The sequence below is a fragment of the Sapajus apella genome, unplaced genomic scaffold (assembly GCF_009761245.1).
Source record: "Sapajus apella isolate SASKATOON/1434 unplaced genomic scaffold, GSC_monkey_1.0 scaffold948, whole genome shotgun sequence".
Taxonomy (NCBI): domain Eukaryota; kingdom Metazoa; phylum Chordata; class Mammalia; order Primates; family Cebidae; genus Sapajus; species Sapajus apella.
This window is the reverse complement of record NW_022437874.1, coordinates 1-23,093: the sequence shown is the minus strand read 5'-3', so window position 1 is coordinate 23,093 and position 23,093 is coordinate 1. Positions and strand designations below refer to the sequence as shown.

At 39.5% G+C, this 23,093-nt stretch overlaps 2 long non-coding RNA genes and 1 pseudogene across 2 annotated transcripts; 2 read left to right on the top strand and 1 right to left on the bottom strand.

Moving 5' to 3' along the window:
* Nucleotides 1–6: 6 nt before the first annotated feature.
* Nucleotides 7–2,845, top strand: LOC116546472. The gene is made up of 2 exons (XR_004266725.1): nucleotides 7–2,715; nucleotides 2,768–2,845. It is a non-coding gene; the product is annotated as an uncharacterized LOC116546472 (long non-coding RNA).
* A 9,538-nt stretch (nucleotides 2,846–12,383) lies between these two features.
* LOC116546471 lies at nucleotides 12,384–14,147 on the top strand. The gene is made up of 2 exons (XR_004266724.1): nucleotides 12,384–13,757; nucleotides 14,075–14,147. It is a non-coding gene; the product is annotated as an uncharacterized LOC116546471 (long non-coding RNA).
* An 8,305-nt stretch (nucleotides 14,148–22,452) lies between these two features.
* LOC116546473 lies at nucleotides 22,453–22,999 on the bottom strand (annotated as a pseudogene).
* Between the last annotated feature and the right edge of the window lie 94 nt (nucleotides 23,000–23,093).

The window sequence follows — 23,093 nt, the reverse complement described above, 5'->3', positions numbered from 1 at the left end:
GCAGCTGGTTCCAAGGCCATATTGATATTCATCATCTCCCTCTGCCACTGCCTAGATGTCCTTCACTCATGGCCAGACTGCAGCTGATGGAGGTTGTTTGCCTGAAGCCATCATTCCTGAGGAGTCTGAACCCCTATTTTTCCTTTCCTTATCATGTCTTTACCATATACTGTACTTGACTGTTACCATTAGATGTGTAAGCACTGAGGAGCATCTACTAGGTTAAGCTACAAATTGCTGTCACCTACAGGGCAGAAGAGGTTCAGTGTAACCGCCTTGCCACTGAAATGGTTGGCTCTTCTTTTTGAGGAATTGTAACATAGGGTACCGAGAGCTGGATTCTGCTGATGACAAGTTAGGCAACTTAGTAGCAGCAGTGGCTCTTGTCATTAATTAGCTGACAAAACGTTAGGCAAGTTATTTAATTTCTCTGGACCTCAGTTTTCACATCTGAAAAACATGGGCTGATAGTATCTGCCTCATAGGTTTATTGTAAAGGTTAAATAAGCTAATATATGTAAATCACTTAGAATAGTGCTTGACAAATACTAGATAAGTATTAACTGTTACTGTTATTAATTCTTTAGTTTGAAGAGAGTGTGGTTGAGAGCTTTTTTCTTGAACTAGGGAGCGCATATAACATCCAGACTTTTTGGATAATTAAAAGAATCCAAGCTAGGAAAGACTAAACCAAAGTGACTTGATAGAGCTGTTTAGAATTGAGGGACCCCTAGGTAAACTATGCCCATGAGCTTACGAAGTCAGCTTCTGTAATCTTCTCTGTATATCCGTAGGTGCCTCTCTGTATAGATTTGGTATTTAAGTATTATCAGCTACTTTTACACTCAAGTTTCTGCCCCCAAATCTGTAAATGTATTTGCATTTTCCCTTACCTTTTATCCCTTTATTTTTTTGAAGAGGCATTTTTACTAGTGTCTAAAGCTAATCTTGCCACCTATGTTCCTAATTTCCTCAGCCAACCATTAAGTGTTTTATATCCATCATGTAATAGGCACTGGTAATACTAAATGTATAAGGCCGGACATGGTGGCTCACACTTGTAGTCCTAGCTACTTGGGAGGCTGAGGCGGGAGGATTGCCTGAGCCTGGGGGTTTGAGGCTGCAGTGAGCTCTGATCGTGTCTCTTCACTCCAGCCTGGGCAACAAAGCGAGTCCCTGTCTCAAAAACAAAAAACCGGTGCATGGTGATAAACCATACTGGGGATGTATAGGGTGCTGCTATAGGAGCATAGCTATTTTTGAAGCCATGGGAAGACGAAAATGTCCAAGGAGAGTAGAAATTGAGGAGAAAAGAATCCTGAGGACAAACATGGAAAGACTGTGGAGAATGAGGAAATTGCTAGTAGAGAGGTAGAGTAGAGTGAACCAACAAGAGTCTAGTGTGACAGAAGCTGAGCAGAAAAGTGCATCTCAGGACACAGGTAGTGATCAACAGATACTGCGAAACAGCCAGGTAAGGACCTTCTCCCTCTTTCCTCTGAAGGCTCTGTTGGATAATATTTCTGTCTGAATACCACGTGTTCCTGCTATTCTCATGTGTTGAGCTCCTGAACTCAGGTGAGTGTGTGTATAATGAGTTTGGTGGCTGAAGGAAACCACATCCATCCTCTGAATTCACTTTGTTCTTGAGTGTCAAATCTGAACTAGTAGCTCAAGTTCAGATAATGGCTTAAGTGCAGATAATGAGGAATTTGTCAAAAACTGTGTCCGAAATACAGGCAGGGAAATACTGGTGGGAAGCAGGGAGATGGGATATATCTAAGGGATATTTGGGTCTCCCTTTATCCTGGTTCAGTGAAACTTCATTTGACAAGACAATTATTCCTCAATTCCACATTTTCTGTTTCCTTTATTGTCCTAGAAAGAGTTGTTTTAATTCCCTGTTGCTACCTCTAGACTCCCAGTGAGTGCTAAATCCCTTTACATCTGTTGTCTTCCCTCCGGATTAAGTGGAATCTAAATTTACAAAGTTACTTAAGATCCATTTGTTGCTAAATACAGGGGATACATTTCTGTTGTTATCTCAGCTTCTAGGCAGCATTTGCCATTGTTAACCACCTAAACCTTAGAATACTTTTGTCTTTTCTGAAACACCAAAGTTTCTGGTTTTTTCTTATCCCTCTGGTTAGTTTATTTGTTAGCTTTTCTTCTCTGGCTCTCAAAGGTTATATATTGTTCTGTAGCATAAGCCCTCGTCTTCTCACTCTCTATTGCTGGCTGATCTGATTTACTGCTGTAGCACAAGTTACCCTAATTAACGCTTTGGGACGTTAAATGAGCCTTATGACACTGATACAACTCTATGTAGAGATCACTGTATTATTATTAATTTGGACATTTTGAATATAACAGTCATGTAGATTATACAGAATTCACACTGTGCACATCTGTATATCTGGAATGAACTCATAGTGCAACAATAATTGAAATATTCCTGTTATTTAGGCTAGAATCAAACTGGAATCTTAGAGGCAACTCAATTATTCTTGACTGCTCAAAAATATAATTTTCAAATCCTTTTTATTAACTGAATTGGGAATCTATAAGCTAAGAAGTAATTATATTAAGCACCCTTTTAAAATCTAGATTTAAATCTGCGTAGTGTTGATTTTTAATTCTTCTCAGTGGTTATTCATCTTGTCACAGTTTCTAAAATTGTACTTTAAAGTTCCATGAACATTTCAGTGGAATCAGGTTTATTTTTATTTTTATTTTTATTACCCGTGATTACTTTTGCAGGAATCAGGTTTTGTTTGATAAACACTGCCCTCCTGTGGTTAACGTAAGCTAACAGTTTGGCAAAACTGCTGTAGTCTTTTCACTTGTGGTAAAATAATGCAGCGGTTTCATACAGCATATTTGCTTAGCAATATATGTGGCCATTTAGCATTTTCCCCCCTCATTCTCTCCGTTAGCTTTTTTCTAGTGTGTCTGCACATTTTTCTCATTTCTATCTATGCACATTTTCTTTCTTTTTCTGGTGGGGAGACAGAGTCTCACTCTGTCACCTAGGCTGGAGTCCAGTGGCATGATCTCAGCTTATGGGAACCTCCGCCTCCCAGGCTCAAGCGATTCTTGTGCCCCAGATTCTTGTGCCTCAGCCTCCTTAGTAGTTGGGATAACAGGCATGTGCCACCACACCCAGCTAATCTTTGTGGGTTTTTTTTTTTTTTTTTTTGAGATTGATGCTCTGTCACCCAGGCTGGAGTGCAATGGCTTGATCCCGGGAGACTCACTGCAACCTCTATCTCCAGGGTTTAAATGATTCTCCTGCCTCAGCCTCCTGAGTAGCCAGGATTACTGGTGCCTACCACCACGCCTAGCTAATGTTTGTATTTTTGGTAGAGATGGGGTTTCACCACGTTGGCCAGGCTGATCTCAAGTGATCCACCCGCCTCGGCCTCCCAAAGTGCTGAGACTACAGGTGTGAGCCACTGTGTCCAGCCTTATCCTGCTTTTTTAAAAATATGAATTGTACCTCAGATACATAGGTGGTGGAAAACATTTCTTTTTAGATGAAAAAGGAATGATAGACTATCAGCACTTTCCAGCTCCTAAATAAAATAATGGATGGAGATAGTGATCATTGGTGGCTGCTAAAACAATTAGACTGAAATGCCGATGGGAGACTTTATAATAAGTAGATCAAGTAGACCGCATCTATCCACTGATGTATCTTAGCATCTCAAAGAAGAGATCGCAGATACTTTGTGTGTTCTGATGTGGTGTGGTAGGAGGTATACCATATGCCTTTGAAGTTTACTTTCTAAAATAAAATCTAAATCTGAGCAAGCCTAGGTTTCAAGTCTAATTTTCAGGAAGTGCAAGGGACAGAGGACCATACGATTAGCAAAATACAGAATGTGGGTAACTATAGCACAGTTTACTAGTTTTCTTCTATAAGTAAATGGGAAGAAAAAAAGAGTGAGAGACACCCATAGATTTAAAGATACTTCAAGACATGTGTTAACCAAATGCAATGTGTGTGGGTCTATTGGTTTGAACAAACCAACTGTTAAAAAAAGTTTTTTCCAAGTAAATTTAAGACATTGACTAAATAATTTGATATTAAAGAATTATAGTCATTTTCTGATGTGTAATTTTTTTTAAGTCTTTGTTGTCAGAGATATATACTACATGTAATATTAATGAATGAAATGTCTAAGGCTTGCTTCAGAATAACTCAATTTGTGGAGGGAGGGTGGCTGAATGTATTTTATGAAACAAGATAGGCCATGTGTTGATAAATTGTTGAAAATCAGTGAGGGATATGTGACGGTTCATTGTAATGCTCTCTCTAATTTGGTAAATGTTTTTAAATTTCCATAATAAAACATTTTAAAAGTATAATATTTAAGTCTGTAATTGAGAAACATTTTTCTTCCCCCCCAACTACTTACAGCTTTAAATAGTCTGAGATATGCATGTTCACCTGTGCAATGATGTGCTGTACAGCTATCCACTGCAACACTAAGTTTTCTTTCTTGAGACAGAGTCTCACTCTGTCGCCCAGGCTGGAGTGCAGTGGTGCGATCTCAGCTCACTGTAACCTCTGCCTCCTGGGTTCAAGCCGATCCTTATGCCTCAGCCTCCTGAGTAGCTGGGATTATAGGTGCACACCACGCATGCCTAATTTTTGTATTTTTAGTGGAGACGGGCCTTCACCATGTTGGTCAGACTAGTCTCAATCTCCTGACCTTGTGATCTGCCCTCCTCGGCCTCCCAAAGTGCTGGGATTACAGGTGTGAGCCACCGTGCCTGGCCTAAACATTTTTGTTTAAGAAAATAAACATTACTTAAGTGTGTATGTGTGTGTGTGTGTGTGTGTGTGTGTATGTGTGTGTGTGTATGTATTTTTTGAGACATAGTTTTGCTCTTGTTGCCCAGACTAGAGTGCAATGGCGTGATCTCAGCTCACTGCAACCTCCGCCTCCCAGGTCCAAGCTATTCTCCTGCCTCAGCCTCCCTAGAAGCCGGGACTATAGGCACCCGACACCATACCTGGCTAATTTTTGTATTTTTAGTAGATACAGTGTTTTACCATATTGGCCAGGCTGGTCTCAGAACTCTTGACCTCAGGTGATCCGCCTCCTTGGCCTCCCAAAGTGCTGGGATTACAGGTATAAGCCACCATACCTGGCCTCCTTAAATAGTTTTAACCAACTGTTTTTCTCTGTTTCATTGAAGTACAGAACATCTGGGAAATCGGTGAAATCCTCACTAAAATGACATAATTTATGGTCTCCATTTCTAATAGTTTAATGTTTTATGACATTTCAACCACATTAAAATATTAAAATAACTTAATTCCTTGTTCTGCAGAATTTATTAGAAAATATTAATTTTTACTATTAGCATGGATAATATAAATATTTTCAGTTCTGAGTGTGACTCCTTCTGATAATGATTTAACAATCACTTTTCAATTAAGATTTGATATGCCAGAGAATTACACTGCAGAAATATTAATTTCCATTTTCTAGCTCCTTGGACAGATGTATGTATTCATACATGTAGCCATTTTATGGTGTTCATTATTGCCATGTTTTTGCCATTTAAATTGGCAGGAAAAAACCCACATTGAAATGTATTATATTTGATTGCTAGTCATTTGCTTCATAGATTTTTATTATGGGATATTGAATATGTACATAAAAGTGGACAATAACATAGTGAATATCTTTGTGCTCACCATTTAGCTTCTATAATTATCAATTTGTGGCCAGTCTTGCTATATTTAAACCCCTATCCTCTTGTATATTTTTTGAAGTAACTCCCAGATACCATATGATTTCATCCATAAATACTTTAGTGTGCAAATGCTTTTTCATATGGTTATTATCCAGTTATATTAACCCTTTTGTGAACTATTACTTGTCTAGGTCCATAGTATACTTTTATTCATTTTGAGTACTTTAATACATTTTTAACATATAGACAATAAATAAAGGTTCGGTTTTCTTTATGGGCCTTAACTTGATGAAGGCAGTAAGTTCAACTTTGGACAACTGAAGTTTGAAATGCTTATGGGATATGCAACGATTACAGGTTTTTAATAGTTTTTAGTAGACTGCGGCTTGATCCATCAAAGTATGAGTGGTGAAGGCTTAGTGCGGATAATGTTATTCAGGGAGATTTTGGTGGAGTGAAAAGCAAAAGGGGTAAGTGGATGTTTATAAAATATTTGAGGGATAGGCATAGAAAAAGACATCTACAAAGAAGACTGAGAAAAATATTTTTGGGAAAAAGAAAAGTTTAGGAGTGTGATGTCTGTGAAGGGAACAGTTGATAATGTCAGATGTAGCAGAGAGATCAAAGAAGATCATCAGCAGAAATATGTGTTGGATTTTATGGCTGACCAAATGAGAAAATAGCTGCAAACACAGGAGACAGTGTGTTATCGTGGTGCAAGACTTGGATTTGAATGTTGGCTGCCACTTATCTTGCTGTGTTATGTTTGGAAATATTACTCTTTATTGCATTTTTGTTTCATATAGAAATGTAAGTGTAAACAAGAAAATAAAACATGAACAAAATATGCATGTATATCTGTTGAGACTCTGTTAGCTATTTGTTTCAAGAATATTCACCAGACATCTTGAAGCATAGTTAAAATAGCTGCTTTTGTCTGATAATTCCAACATCTGTGCCACCTTGGGTTTATTGTGTATAGCTTGTCTTTTCTCTTGTGAGTTACTGATTTCCTTACTCTTCATATGTTGAGTAAGTTTGAATTGTATGTTAGGCACTTTTTTTTTTTTTTGAGACAGGATCTTGCTCTGTTGCCCAGGCTGGAGTGCAGAGACATGGTCTCCGCTTACTGCAACCTCCACCTCCCAGGTTCAAGCTATTCTTGGCCTCAGTCTCTCTAGTAGCTAAAATCACAGGCATATGCCAAAAGGCCCGGCTAATTTTTTTTTCTTTTTTTGAGACTGTTTTCCAGGCTGGAGTGCAGTGGCATGATGTTGGCTCACTGCAACCTCCGCTTCCTGGGTTCAAGCGATTCTCCTGCCTTAGCCTACTGAGTAGCTAGGATTACAGGCACTCACCCCCACGCCTGGCTAATTTTTGTATTTTTAGTAGAGATGGGGTGTCAACATGTTGGCCATGCTGGTCTTGAACTCCTTACCTCAAGTTATCTGTTATCTGCTCACCATGGCCTCCCAAAGTGCTGAGATTACAGGTGTGAGCCACTGTGCCCAAAACCAAGATAAATCATAGGGATTCCTCCCACGCTTGTAGGACCCCTTGCGAGTTTCCGCTTTCTTGGAGTTTTAGGTCCCTGTCTAGCTGCTGCTGGTGTTACCACAGCTGCTCCCATGGGATTGCCTCGGTAAGAGCAGGGAAAAAGAAAAGGGGGGAGAAACCCAGAGAATTTTCCCTTTCTCTATCCAGTATTTAGAAATGTCCTCTTGACTGTGCCTCAGACCAAAACACGAGATTTTTCTTCTGGAGAACTTTCTGCCTACACTTACCCTGCATTTCTTGGTTTTGGGTTGCCTTTGAGTCAGGCTCAGGGGAGGTACCAGAGGGAAACAAAATCGGGAAAATCACTGCTGAACTAGTGGTACTCCTAGTTGTGGTTTTCTCCCCAAGCCACCTGCTATTTCCCAAGTCCTCACATAGCTGCTGCATGCATTCTGTCCAGGTTTTTATTTATATTCAGTGGGAGAGACAGAATGGGCTATGCCCACTCTTCACTGGAACCAGAACATAGATGTCACTTTAATTTTGTTATAATTATATTGTTTACTTGTTTTGGTTAAGTAAACCTTTGATTTACTAGGCTTTGCTATACAATTACCAGGAAATGGATTATTTAACATGCCTGCAGTAGATCACAGGTAGTGAAGGGATGTGGGGATGGAGGCAGAAGGTAAACAATTACATATTTATTAGTAGTGAATAATTGGGTTATTAATTTTAGCTTTTTTGGCCAATTTCTGCTTCAGGATTTGATTTACTATTTATGACTGAGAGAAAGAAGATCTGATATATATTGTTAATTTTTCTTTTATTCTGAAATATAAGGAATGAAAAGTCCATATATGTGTGGTCTGGATATAATTATTAAGGTACAATTATAAGAAACATAATTACATATAGAATTATAAGAACTTAAGAAATAATTTATTATTACGTACTTGTTCCTCAGGTCTTAGAAAAATACCCCAATACACCCATGAGTCATAAAGAAATTCTTCAGGTTATCCAGAGAGAAGGACTAAAAGAAATCAGGTGAGTTATTTATAAATATTATTAGTAATAATAAAACTTGATCAGAGTATTTGGTAGTATATAGTAGTATACTTTAGTCATGAAAATTATTTATTAAATTTTAATCATTTGTTAATGATTTATTCAGCTGTCAGATTCTTGGAATTTTTTAAGTCATTACATAGTTTTAAAACCAGAAGTAAGTTAAATTCTTAGGAGGAACGTAGCTATCTTTAAGCTCATGCACTTTAAATTTTGGGAAGGGCTGGAGCCATCTTCAAGCCTTCATCTGTTATTTCAGGCTTCTGATTTAATAAACTTGGTCATTAGTGATAAAAGTTATTGTTATACAGGGAGAGTCCTAGAGGCCCACAGATAGTCTAGGAAGAAATAACACTGGCTAAAAAGGGTAAAATGAAAAAGAACTGTAAAGCAGTATATATGTCAAATAATGATCTTATCATGTTCAAATATAATAGACTTGCATCATTAATACAGGATTAAAGATAACACACACTTTAATTTCTTTTTTTTTTTTTTTGAGACGGAGTTTCGCTCTTGTTACCCAGGCTGGAGTGCAATGGCGCGATCTCGGCTCACCGCAACCTCCACCTCCTGGGTTCAGGCAATTCTCCTGCCTCAGCCTCCTGAGTAGCTGGGATTACAGGCACGCGCCACCATGCCCAGCTAATTTTTTGTATTTTTAGTAGAGACGGGGTTTCACCATGTTGACCAGGATGGTCTCGATCTCTTGACCTCGTGATCCACCCGCCTCGGCCTCCCAAAGTGCTGGGATTACAGGCGTGAGCCACCGCGCCCGGCAAACACACTTTAATTTCTAAGAACCTTATTATATTACAATAACAGGCCAGGCATGGTGGCTCACACTTGTAATCCTAGCTCTTTGGGAGGCTGAGGTGGGAGGATCACTTGAGTCCAGGAGTTTGAGGCTGCAGAGTGCTAAGAAGGTGCCACTGCGCCCCAGCGTGGGTGACAGAGCAAGACTCTGTCTTGTTAAAAAAAAAAAATCACGATAATACATAATAGTCAGTGTTCTTTTTTTTTTTAGACAGTCTTGCGCTGTTGCCCAGGCTGGAGTGCAGTGGCACAATCTCAGCTCACTGCAACCTCTGCCTCCCCAGTTCAAGCAATTCTCCTGCCTCAGCCTCCTGAGTAGCTGGGATTATAGGCATGCACCACTCTGCCTGGCTGATTTTTGTATTTTAGTAGAGACGGGGATTCACCATGTTGGCCAGGATGGTCTTGAACTCCTGACTTCAAGGGATCCACCGGCTCAGCCTCCCAAAGTGCTGGGATTATAGGCGTGAGCCACCACACCCGGCCAATAGTCAATGTTTTAATCAAGGCTCTCTATCATCAGGAAATGTTAAACTTATATTAAGTATGCTCTGTATATTAGACAGAAAATTGGGAGTCTATGTTAGATTTTCATTAAGATAGGAAAAGTTGTAGTGCTTTCAAACTACTAGTGGTTTTCAGCTATGGGTGGGATTGTGTAACACTCTTAGAGTTCAGAATTTTGAGGGGGCTGTTTTTGATTATACAGTGATTGTGGTGGGGGAACACAGTGTCATTTAGTGGGCAGGTCACAGGAATGCTAAATGTCTGGCATTGTGACAGATATTGCTTCACATTGAGTAGTTTTTCATCTCAGGTACCAGTGGTGTTCCCACTGAGAAACAGGAAGCTATGCCCAAATATTTGTAAATGGACAATATATTTCCTGATGAATAGCCATTGCACGTTCTAGATTTTATTTCTCATTTTCTTTTTTCTTTTATTTTGAGACAAAGTTTTGCTCTTGTTGCCCAGGCTGGAGTGCAGTGGCATAATCTCAGCTCACTGCAACCTCCGCCCCCCAGGTTCAAGCGATTCTTCTGCATCAGCCTCCCGAGTAGCTGAGAATACAGGCATGTGCCACCACACTGGCTAATTTTGTATTTTTCGTAGAGACGGGATTTCTCTATGTTGGTCGAGCTGGTCTCGAACTCCTGACCTCAGGTGATCCACCGGTCTTGGCCTCCCAATGTGCTGGGATTGCAGGCATGAGCCACTGTGCCCAGCCCTTTTTATTTTTATTTTTTTGAAGAGATAGAGTCTCTAGCTGGGCGCAGTGGCTCATCCCAGCACTTTGGGAGGCCAAGGTGGGCAGATCACGAGGCCAGGAGTTCGAGACCATTCTGGCCAACATGGTGAAACCCCATCACTGCTAAAAATACAACAATTAGCTGGGCATGATGGCAAGTGCCTGTAATCCCAGCTACTCGGGGGGCTGAGGCAGGAGAATTGCTTGAACCAGAGAGGCGGAGGTTGTGGTGAGCTGAGATTGTGCCACTGCACTCCAGCCTGGCGACAGAGTGAGACTCTGTCTCAAAAAAAAAAAAAAAAAAAAAAAGATAGCGTGTCATTATATTGCCCATGATCATGGTGTACTTCAACTCCTGGCCTTACTGATTCTCCCATCTCTGCCTCCTAAAGCCAGGACTATGGGCACTCATTTTTTTTTTCTTTGACATGAAATTCTAATTGAGTTTTTAAATTGGCTATCTCTAAAGCAGTTTACATTTTTTAAATTTGATTTATAGTGAAACTCCTGTAGGCTGAAATAAATTAGGTTTGCTTCATGGATATGAAAAAGTGAATTATAAATTAGTGTATCTTACTTTATATAACACATCCCTGAAAAATTGACTGTAAACATTTTAAAATTAAAACAATAAAATTTGAAGGCTGGATGCAGTGGCTCATGCCTGTAATCCCAGCACCTTGGGAGGCTGAGGTAGGTGGATCATTTGAGGTCGAGAGTTTGAGACCAGCCTGGCAACCATGGTGAAACCCCATCTCTATTAAAAAAAAAATCAGCCAGGCATGGTGGCATGTGCCTGTAATCCCAGCTACTTGAGTGTCTGATGCAGGAGAATAGCTGGAACCCAGGAGGTGGGGGTTGCAGTGAGCTGAGATTGTGCCACTGCACCCCAGCCTGGGCAACAGAACGAGACTCCATCTCAAAAAAAAATACATTTGAAGAATTTGCTTTTAAAAATACTTTTTGTGAGCTGGACGCAGTGGCTCACACCTGTAATTCCAGCACTTTGGGAGGCCGAAGCAGGCAGATCATGTGAGGTCAGTAGGTCTAAATGTCAGTATCTTCCAGCTCTAACATAGTAAGCCTCTGGGACTTTAAACTTACCATGATTATTTCCAGGAAGCAAGCAGGAATAGTAAATAAAGATTAGTAAACAAAACAAAACAACAGCAGGAAAAAATGGAAGAGTTTTTTTTAAAAAAGGTAGTAAAGTATGTGGATCGTCAGATAGCTTCTGGTTCTCTTGGTGACAATTTAAAGAAGCTTTTCCTGGTTAAACTATATTGTGGTTGTGCAGTTATGGGAATACAAAGCAGTTCTTTCTACGTCACCAGTAACTTTTATTTTGCTAAATCTACAGGATTTTTACTTCTTGCCTTTTCTGCCTCTTAGAATTATTTAACATAGGAGGCTATTGTATTGCTTCCTTCTTGAAACTTAAGAGACACCATGAAGCTTCCTACCTTCCTTCCTTCCTCTCTAAGCTTTCTCTCTCAGCATTCGTGCTAATAACCTTCTCTCCAATTTAAACGCAATTTTTATTTCCATTCTCATAGCTTTAAATATCATTTCTGTTTTGTTAACTCCCACATATATAAGGAAGCTACTTTCCCTCTCAGCTTCTGTATGTGCTGACCACCCTTAGCAGGGGATGTGCTTTCACTTAGCTGTTTGACAGTTAAGTCTTTCAGGTCTCCATTTGGATACCTCTTTTTCAGAGAGAATTTTGCCTGACTTAGTGGTCTTGATCGTATCTACCTATTTTGATTTGTTTTAGTGTTCTGTTTTTTGTTTTTTGTTTTGAGGCAGAGTTTTGCTCTTGTCGTCCAGGCTGAGTGCAATGGTGCGATCTTGGCTCACTGCAACCTCCGCCTCCCGGGTTCGAGCAATTCTCCTGCCATCGCTTCCCAAGTAGCTGAGAATACAAGCGCGTGCCATGACGAGTGGCTAATATTTGTATTTTTAGTAGAGACAGAGTTTCACTGTGTTGGCCAGGCTGGTCTCGAACTCTTGACCTCAAATGATCCACCCTCCTCGGCCTCCCAAAGTGCTGGGATTGCAGGTGTGAGCCACTGCTCCCAGCATGTTCTTCACAGCATTAAGGTTCTTCATAGCATTAAGGTCTGAAATTATATATTTTTGTGATTGTAAAAAAAATACTATTTCTCTGTACCTTACATTAAGCTAGCTCCAGAGGCAGTGACATTATCTTTCCCCCACCCCTCAGCATATGGTGCATAAATATGGTGCATAGTATTTCAAACCTACTTGTTTACAACTACCTGAAAAAAGAAAAAGAAAATAAATAAATAAATAAATAAATAAAACCTGCTTGCTAATGAACACATGAGGTATTATTGGTTGAAAGATCATTTTCATATGTAGTTATAGATTATTCCCTTGCTGCAGTGATGTGTCAAATGGTAGACTTTTTTTTTTTTTTTTTCCTGAGACAGGCTCTCGCTGTATCACCCAGGCTGGAGTGCAGTGGCGCCTCGGCTCACTGCAGCCTTGTTTTTTGGGGATCAAGCAATCCCGTGACCTCAGCCTCCTGAGTAGCTAGGACAAGAGGTACATGTGCCACCACCTCTAGCTAATTTTTGTATTTTTTGTAGAGACAAGGGGTTCACCATGTTGCTCACACTGGTCTCAAACTCTTGGACTCAAGCAATTCTCCTGTCTTGGCCTCCCAAAGTTCTGGGATTAACAGGCGTGAGCCACCAGTGCCCAGCTGGTAGTCTTATACTCTGAAAAGTTTTTAGAAGGATTACAGAATGAAACACATACTATGCTTCTCAAAGGTGTGTGACTACTTATTGTTTTATTTTCATTCCTCAGACCTCAATACATGACTTGGAGCTCTTCTCTCTTTATAGTTTTCCTTTGGCTCCCACATTTGGAAGAATTTTGCTCTGATTATTCAACACCAGTTTTGGTTAATTTTAAAATTTATTAATGTGGTAACAACTGAAATATTATGAACATATTAATGAATAAACAAAATAAGGTACGTGCATACAATGGAATATTATTCAGTGTTAAGAAGATAGAAAATTCTGATACATGCTACAGTATGGATGAACCTTGAAAACGTTATGCTAAATGAAGTAATCAGACCCAAAAGTACAATTATATTACTCCACTTACATGAAATACCTAGAATAGGTAAGTTCGTAGATAGTGAGTGACTATTGAATGAGTACAGAATTTCTGTTAGAGACGTAGACAAGTTCTGAAAATGGATGATGGTGACAACATTGTCAATGTACTTAATGCTACTGATTAAAAATGGTTAAAATGGTAACTTTTATGTTATGTGGGTTTTGCTGCAATCAACCAATAAAATGTTTAAAAAGAAGTGGTTAGCTCCTAGCTGAGAAAGATTCAGGTACTAACCCCTTTAAGAAGTTAGGTGGAGGCCAGGCGCGGTGGCTCAAGCCTGTAATCCCAGCACTTTGGGAGGTCGAGGTGGGTGGATCACGAGGTCAAGAGATCGAGACCATCCTGGTCAACATGGTGAAACCCCGTCTCTACTAAAAATACAAAAACATTAGCTGGGCATGGTGGCGTGTGCCTGTAATCCCAGCTACTCAGGAGGTTGAGGCAGGAGAATTGCCTGAACCCAGGAGGTGGAGGTTGCGGTGAGCCGAGATCGCGCCATTGCACTCCAGCCTGGGTAACAAGAGTGAAAGTCCGTCTCAAAAAAAAAAAAAAAAAAGAAGAAGTTAGGTGGTAAGATTGACAATCATTTATCCAAAGTATGGAATCCTGAGAATTAATTAGAAACATGAATTACTTTTTTAAAGAAAAGCATTACAATCTTTAAATGCCTGTTTATAGCTATAAAGCATAGCAGCGTTTTAGAAAATATAGGAAGAAAAAGATCCTTAAATTTTTTCCCCTCACCATTATCTATGACTGTGTATTCCATTATTATTATTTTATACAGTAATGCAGTAATTTTAAAGATAGATTAGGCTGGTCATGGTGGCTCCCACCTGTAACCCCAACACTTTGGGAAGCTGAGACAGGAGAATCACTTGAGGCCTGAGGTTTGAGATCAGCCTGAATAACATAGTGAGACCTTATCTTCACCAAAAACAAAAACCAAAACATGGTAGTGCAGGCCTATGGCTCCATGAATTTATGTTCTATGAATATATGAGGCATTACTAATACCTTGTACATTAATAATAATCACCTCAGGAAGTGTCAGAGGTGATTCAAACTCCAGCCTCCCAAATATGCTGGGAGGCTGAGGCAGGAAGATCATTTGAGCCCGGAGGTCCAGGCTGCAGTGAGCCATGATCGTGCCACTGCACTCTGGCCCTGGGCAACAAAGCAACACTCTGCCTCCAAAAAAAAAAAAAAAAAAAAAGATAGAATTTCCCATAGAGTAATAGGGAAGAAAAAAACAGAAGTTTTGATGTTTCAGGTGAAATGGGAGGAGGACATTACTTAGGCCAGGAGAGGTTAAGAACTGTTTCTGGTATACTTAGTAGCAAAGGCATTGTAGAGTTGTTTAAAGTGGCTTAGTTCTTTTTGGAACAGTTGAAACAAGACATGAAAAGTTATTGATATTATAGATAAATTCTATAGCTGTGGTATCTGGTCATTTATAAGTAGAGAAAAGTTAATTCCCATACTGTTTACCAATAAACAGTTATTTCATAAAATTAAAAATAGTAAGATGAATTTTGTTGAGAGACGTCTCACCTCCTTGTTCAGTTTTCTGTGGCTAAAATATAACCTGATTTCTGTTTGTTACATAAATACCAGTGATAATGTGGCAGTTGTTTCGTAGGGTTGAGGCTTCAACACAGACTTGCTTGTTCCAAATTTGAAGTACTGTTAGAACCTTTAAAACAATTTTGTAAACTTTTACTCATTTGTTTTTCTGTAGACAGTTTGCTTTTTAAAAAATCAATCTATATACTGGGTAGATATTTTGTTTATTGGGTTTTCTGTAAGAATCCGTATTCTGGTTGGGCGCGGTGGCTCATGCCTGTAATCTCAGCATTTTGGGAGGCCGAGGTGGGCGGATCATGAGGTCAGGAGATCAAGACCATTCTGGCTAACACTGTGAAACTCTGTCTCTAAAAAAAATAAATAAAAGAGCCCATATTCTCATTATTGTATCTCGTGTGTTGATTCTGGATTATACTGTGTGTTTGTATGAATCTAAATACTGAAGAAATAGATATTTTGTTTCCTCTGAGACACTAGAAATAAAACCAAGGATTCAGAGAGATGTGTCCACTTGTGTACATTTTGATGGTATACTTCAGTTTCTCTCTAAGGGAAACAATTCAGAATTCTATGTTACCTTGAATCAAAGTAACATTTATGGCAAAATGGCTGTCATTAGCCATCAGGATATAAAATAGCCTTTTAAAAAAGCGCTTTCCTTTTTGCCTGATGATGTTGATTTTACAGTTTGCAGAGAAACAAAGAACACCTAGTGCCCCAGTTTGTTTTTAAGCTTCTCCCAACTCGAGCCCATATTTCTTCTTGTCATTACAAACTATGCCATTGGTCAGGAAGTGTCAGAGGTGATTCAAACGGCAGCCTCCCAAATATGCTCCCATAGCTACTCCCACTCAGCTTCATGGAACTGTTTCTGAGATTTTGGGCATTGATAGTTTATTTGAATGTTTTCTGTAAGCCTCTGAGCTATACAGTTCTATAGTTCTTAGGGTCTGATCAGAAGACCAGAAACTACACAGTAATTTGAACAGGAACGTTTTCAGCTGGAAGCTATTAACAGATTAACCAGGGATTAACTATTCAAAGGTAAAGAGAAAGCAGGGCTCTGGTTCAGTGGATGACAAAGCTCATTGGTGCTGTAACCTGAGGTGGCCACAGGAAAACTGCCTGCTAGGTACTAGAAGAGCTTTGCTGTAAAGCCCTTTGCTGGGGAACCTGTCCAACCTTTTGGGGAATAAATATTAGCTACTACATATTTATGTAATATATAAAAATATACAGGTACAACTAAATACATGAGTGAATGTAACTTCTTTCTTTTGTCTTTTTTTTTTCTTTGAGACAGTGTCTCACTGTCACCCAGACTAGAGTGTAGTGGCACAATCATGGCTCATTGCAGCTTTGACTTCCTAAGTAGCTGGGACCACAGGCGTACGCCGTCATGCTTGGCTAGTGTTTTGTATTTTTTGTAGAGATGGGGTTTTGCCATGTTGCTCAGGCTGTTCTTGAACTCTTGGACTCAAGTGGTCCGCCTGCTTTGGCCTCCCAAAGTTTACAGTCATGAGCCACTGTACCTGGCCGCCTCTTGTTTTGTTTTGTTTTTTTTTCCCCAATCACAGCTCACTGCAGCCTCAAGTGATTCTTCCACCTTAGCCTCTCTAGCAGCTGGTACCACAGGCACACACACCATGCCTGGCTAATTTTTAAATTTTGGGTGGAGACAAGGTCTCTGTGTTGCCCAGGCTGGTCTCAAACTCCTGGGCTTAAGGGATCCTCCCACCTTGGCCTCCCAAACTGCTGGGCTTGTAGGTGTAAGCCACAACACTTGGCCTAAGGACATTTTTTTAAAATATAAATTTTTACTTTTGGAAAATTCTAAACTAAAACAAAAGTATACATCCTCCATCATAAACTATAAATATTCTTTACACATTGAGTGTTCTGAAATAAATTGCAGTCATTTTAATCATATGAATATGTCAGTATATATCTAACGGATAAGAACTTGAGACTAGCTGTGTGCAATTTTGATATTTTGGCTTGTTATAAAGAATAAAGCAATTAAATCTACACATTAAGCATACACACTGTTGACAGAATACACACCCTGAATACTCTTTGAAACCATGCCTGTTAATTCTTTACTGTTACTCATTACTGCTTCTACTCTTAGGCTAGATACACAATAGGTTTTTCCCCTCCATCAGCTGTGGCTGCCATTGGTGTTGGCAGATGTGCTTTTATAGCATTAAGTGTAGGAGTTAATGCCTTCCTTCCAAAGTAGCTATTACATTTAGTGCTTTTCCCCCTCCCTGCCTTTGGAGTTTCCTTAACCTGCTTTGCTCATTTTGTTAGCTGTATTATCTTGACTCTTCTTATAGCAGCTAATAGAAAAATAGAGTTTTTAGGAAAGAAGAGAAAAATAGTAAAGTATTCTGTTCTTGAGATCCTGTTCTCTGAATAGTTTTTCTTGTCTTTCCATTCATGAATAGAAGAGGGGAAATAAATTAGGAAGATTATTTGTTCATGAATTTATCATCCATGAATTGGGCATTTTCTGAATTAGACCATTCATGAGGGATCCCAAGGGTTCATGATATATAATTAGTAATTTTGGCGAGTTTGAGTCTTTCACACTGTAAGATTAATATAGGTAAGTTATATAGCTAATGAATGTGTGTGGCCAACTGCCTAGATGGTAAAGAACTCTGGAAACCAGCAAAGACCATGCTCAGTAAACATTTTACAGATTGAGATTTTACCTCTTTGTCTGGGGGAGTCCTAATGACATCTGATTGGTACTGATTTGTCTATGAAGAAAATGATCTCTTTCCTACAGTATTTAAGGTTATATGTTTTGGCTTACTTTATACGAAAACCAATCAGAGCACCTATTTTTCCCCATCTCTCCATATGCAAACTTTATAGCAAGGGAAATAAAGTCAATGTTCTCTATGACTTCCAGCAGAAATCCTTACTCCTGCAGAGTAGATCATTCAATTATTTGCTAGGATTTCATTAGAAAGAACTTAGTTTTAGAATGAAGAACATCATTTATTGTATTGATATTATATCTAAGGTGGGCTGATACCTTCGTGGTTAAGCCTGCATCTTCCTCCTCTTCTTTTTAAACATCTTTAAAATATTCTTTGTAGAGATGGGGTCTCACTGCGTTGCTCAGGCTGATCTTGAACTCTTGGGCTCAAGCAATTCTGCTTTGGCCTGGGCATGAGCCACTGTGCCCAGCCATCTTCCCTATCTATTAGTTGCAATCTGCTTTGAGGTTCACAAACCTGGTAGGGATGTCAAGAAGGATTAATAATGAAAAAATGACAACAAAGTGCTTGGGTCTTGACAGAAAAGAGTATTCTTATCCATTGTAATTCAAATCCTCAAGAGCTCTATTATGGGTCACAGGGAAGCTCATAAACCATAAGTCCATAGCTGATGGCTTTATGATGGCTCCTTGACATTGAAATGCATGGGAAGAATATTAAAGAATGGGAAGTATTCATTGTATTCACATTTAACTGTAAATTGCCCTAACAGTTTTACTCTGTTACATAATCAAATTACTGCAACTGTTTTCTGAAGCATTTTAGACTATTTAGCTAAATTTGTGTATTGTTAGATATATTTTGGTATGATTTTTGGGCTAACTTGTAAATTTTAATGAAGAAATTAATGTTTTATGTAGCATAATGAGGGGCTGCTAATTTGGGGAATTGAGGATATTGCTGGGAGGGGAAGGGACAGTTTAGCTTTGGGCTTTATTATTGCTTTGTAAGAAAAAAGCTTTTTTTTTTTTCCTTCTTTCATTTTCCTGCACTGCATTCCAATTCCAGAAGGAAAGAAGTATTACTTTATTCTAAAGAAGTATTATGCAATTATAAAGCACACTTTTATAAATTTAACTTACCTTTGGATGCATGAATTTTACTTTATAAAACTAAATAACTGTCCAGAAACTAAGTAATATCAATATCATTATGTTAATGTTTATTCATTAAGTGTGCTTTTTTTGGTTCTTGCAGTTTGTATTCATTGTTTGATCATAAGTTTAGAAATCTAATCTACATTAAAATTTATTAAAATCAACATTTGACTTATAATAGCATTGGGATACCAAGTATTTTGCAGATTAATAATAAAAATATTTAATAGACTGGAAAAGTGTATATTAACGTTTGCTTTATAGCTGTAAGACTGAAAATGTATGTTTATGCTCTAATTTAGATAAAATATTGGTATATTGGCCAGGCATGGGAGCTCACACCTGTAATCCCAGCACTTTGGGAGGCCAAGGTGAATGGATCACCTGAGGTCAGGAGTTCGAGACCAGCCTGACCAATGGTGAAACCCCATCTCTACTAAAAAAATACAAAAATTAGCCAGGCAGGGTGTTGGGCACCTGTAGTCCCAGCTACTTGGGAGGCTGAGACAGGAGAATTGCTTGAACCTGGGAGGCAGAGGTTGCAGTGAGCTGAGATCGTTCCACTGCACTCCAGCCTGCCCAACAGAGCCAGACTCCATCTCAAAAAAAAAAAAAAAAAAAAAAATTGGGAAATCCTCTAGGGCCATGATACTTAAAGCCAGGGCAGAATGGGTTGAACATCATAGTCTGGATCCTTTACTGAATTGGCCTTTTGTGTGTGGGCGTGGCCTTTTAGATTTGTCTCCGCCATAGCAGCTCCCGTGTTATATTATTGTCTAACTTGCCTGTGAGACTTGAGGCCAACAGTCATGTCCATGTATTTCAATGTTATGTGGACATGGCATGCTTGAGTTATAGTTAGAGTTTAATTAGTCTTTTTAACTCTAGTTAAATCTGTAGTTCATTAAGTTCATTTGTAAGAACCTATTTATTGTAAGCAAGAGTTTGTGGATGAAAGCTTAATTAAGGTCTTACCAAGTTAAAATTATAATTAAAAATCAAAAACTAGGTAAATTTTTGTTTTGTGTTATTTTGTTTGAAGGGAGCGTATTTACTTATTTTTTTGGAGACAGAGTCTTGCCCTGTCAGTTGCACAATCTCAGCTCACTGGAGTGCAGTTGCACGATCTCGGCTCACTGCAACCTCTACCTCCCAGGTTTCAAGTGATTCCCCTGCCTCAGCCACCCGAGTAGGTGGGATTACAGTCATCTGCCACCACTCCTAGCTAATTTCTGCATTTTTAGTAGAGACAGGATTTTACCATGTTGGCTAGGCTGGTCTCGACTTCCTGACCTCAAGTCAAGGAAGTCCCGCCTCATCCTCCCAAAGTGCTGAGATTACAAGAGTAAGCCACCAGGCCTGGCCATTGATTGGGTTGTTTAAGTGCAAACGATAGGAACCAAATGCAAATACTTAAGCAAAATGAGGTTTATTTGGAGAATGTGGAGGTAAAGGCAAGACTCAGACTCAAAGCAAGAAACAGGCTTTGAAATTAGGAGAAGGAAGGCAGCTTCATAGATCAGGTAGGTAGAACTAATGCCTAGTCTCATCAAGACATTCCACCTGGGCTAAATTAGTCATTGTCTACTCTGCTCAAGGTTAAACTTTAAGGAAGAGTGAACTTGTTGGCCCAATGCCCAGGAATGGTAAGACGTCTTGATGGACCGTCTTAATAAGACTGCTTCCAGTAGGGTAGGACATAGTTCCCCAAAGCAAAAGTAAGCATTCTTTTTTTTTTTTTTTTTTAAGACATAGTCTTGCTCTGTTGCTGAGACTGGAGTGTGTTGGTACAATCTCAGCTCACTGCAACCTCTGCCTCCTGGGTTCAAGCAATTTTCCTGCCTTAGCCACCCAAGTAACTGGGATTACAGGTGCACATCACCACACCCAGCTAATTTTTTGTATTTTTAATAAAGACGGGGTTTCACTATGTTGGTCGGGCTGGTCTTGAACTCCTATCCTCAAGTGATCTGCCTCCCTCAGCCTTCCAACGTGCTGGGATTATAGGCATGAGCCACCATGCCCAGCCAAAATTGAGCATTCTTTACAGAAGAGGGAATGGATATTGGGCAGGCAGAAACAATAGCTGTCTATTGCTCACTATAGAAAATTACGTATAACCAAAAAATGTAAGCCATAAGCAGTTGTAAGAAGTAACCTTTTCTGCAGATTCTCCTAAAGGTAGCATTGTATGAAACCATAGTGCAATATCACAGCCAGAATATTGTTTCTGATATAATCCACCTGGTTTTCCTGGTACCCAGATGTATGAATGTGTGGGGGGTGCTAGGTGATTTTTATCATGTGTATAGATGCATTTGCCCACCACCACAATCAAGATACAGAATACTTTCAACGTATTGTTCTCCTTTTAGAATCACATGTACTTCCCTAGTATCTCCTCTAGCCCACATTGCTGATACTAGTCTGTCCTACATTTCTATAATTCTGTCATTTCAAGTGTTTAATGGAATCATACAGTATGTAACCATCTGGGATTGTCTCCCCTGCAGACCCCACTCATGGTATGTCTCTGGAGAGTCTTCCAAGTTATCGTGTCCATAGTTCACTCTTTTTTATTGCTGAGTAGTGTTCTTTGGCATGGATGTACCACAGTTTCTAAATGTTTACCCATTGAATGATATCCAAATTGTTTCCAGGTTTTGGCTATTAAAAATAAAACTTCTATGAACATCTGTGTAAATGTTTTTGTATGGGCATACATTTTCCATTCTCTGGGATAAATGTGCAGAAAGTGCCGTTGCTGGGTTGTGTGGTAAGTGCACGTTTAATTCGAAAGACACCTTGAAACTAAATGAATTTCTTTTAAACTGCATATAGTTTCGATTTTTTTCCCCAAGCCAAATTGTATCCAGCTTTATTAAAGATACTTTCCATAAACAATCATGATATTTCAGGCAGGACATGGGCAGACAGTCATTAACAGTACACAACAACTTTCAAACTCCCTTCTCTGATGGACTACCAAAAATCAGAAAGCCACTGTAAAACCCGATGAAGTTTTCATCTGATGCTCTGAACAGGGAAGGTTTAGAGTGAGGGTTGACATTTCACATTTAGCATGTTGTTTAACAGCTTTTCACGAGCCGACCCTGACTTTCAGGAAGTGAAATGAAAATGGCAGAATTTATCTGAAGATCCACAATCTAGCAATGGAACCACCACTCTTTTGACAGGTGCCATCTCAGTGGCATCACTGGAAAGTCCAGATTGCTTGACACACTGGTAACTAATGATTGGGGCTCAGGTTCCAACAGATGTCTGAGTTTAAGGGTGTTAAGTCTATGCTGAAAGATGGAAAGGGAGAAGAGGACATAAAGACGAATTTGTTTTTCCCTATCCTAAGGCTTGTGCCAAGGTTGTTATGTGTGTCAAAGTCAGGGAATCCCTCCTCCTGGGAGCCACAAGGAAGGAAGTCTCTCAAAACTAGAAGGGAAAGGTGTTTTCCCCATATCAATCCAGCCTTGGAGACAGTCTATTAGTGACATATGCCCCTTCCCCCAAAACAACAATGATGTGTTCTGTGTGCTAACAACATAGCTTAAAAAAAAATTCTGCATTTTTATAAAACTTGATAAAAAATAGTATTTCAAATTGTACAGTCATCAGAAGTACACAATTATAAAAGTGTATACACTACACTTGGCATCTCCAGCACCTTCAGCTTTCTGTGCTGGTCTGTTTTGGCATCTCCATTTTCTGCAGGATTATTCCCCTCCTTGCCAGCATCAGCATTTCCCTCTTTCCCTTTGGTACCTTCTCTCCCTTCTTTGCAGGGGCCTTTTTAGGCTTGGGCTCTGGCTTTGGAGGAGCAGGTTTAGCAGACAACCTCGTGGATCTTCCTTGTGGTTCGTCCTTCACCTTGGCGTTATCTCCTGTAGCATGCCCTCCAGCCTTTCTCTTGGGCATGGTGGCCACGGCGGCGGGATGCAGGCACTGGGCGCGGGATGCAGCAGCGCGTGGGCTTTGGTCGGTCCGGGGGGCGTTCTTGCCTCTTCTTCACACTGCTCCCATTTTTTTTTCCCCACGCTGCCAATCTTTGCCTTTTAATTTGTGTGTTTACACCATTTATATTTAAAGTAATTA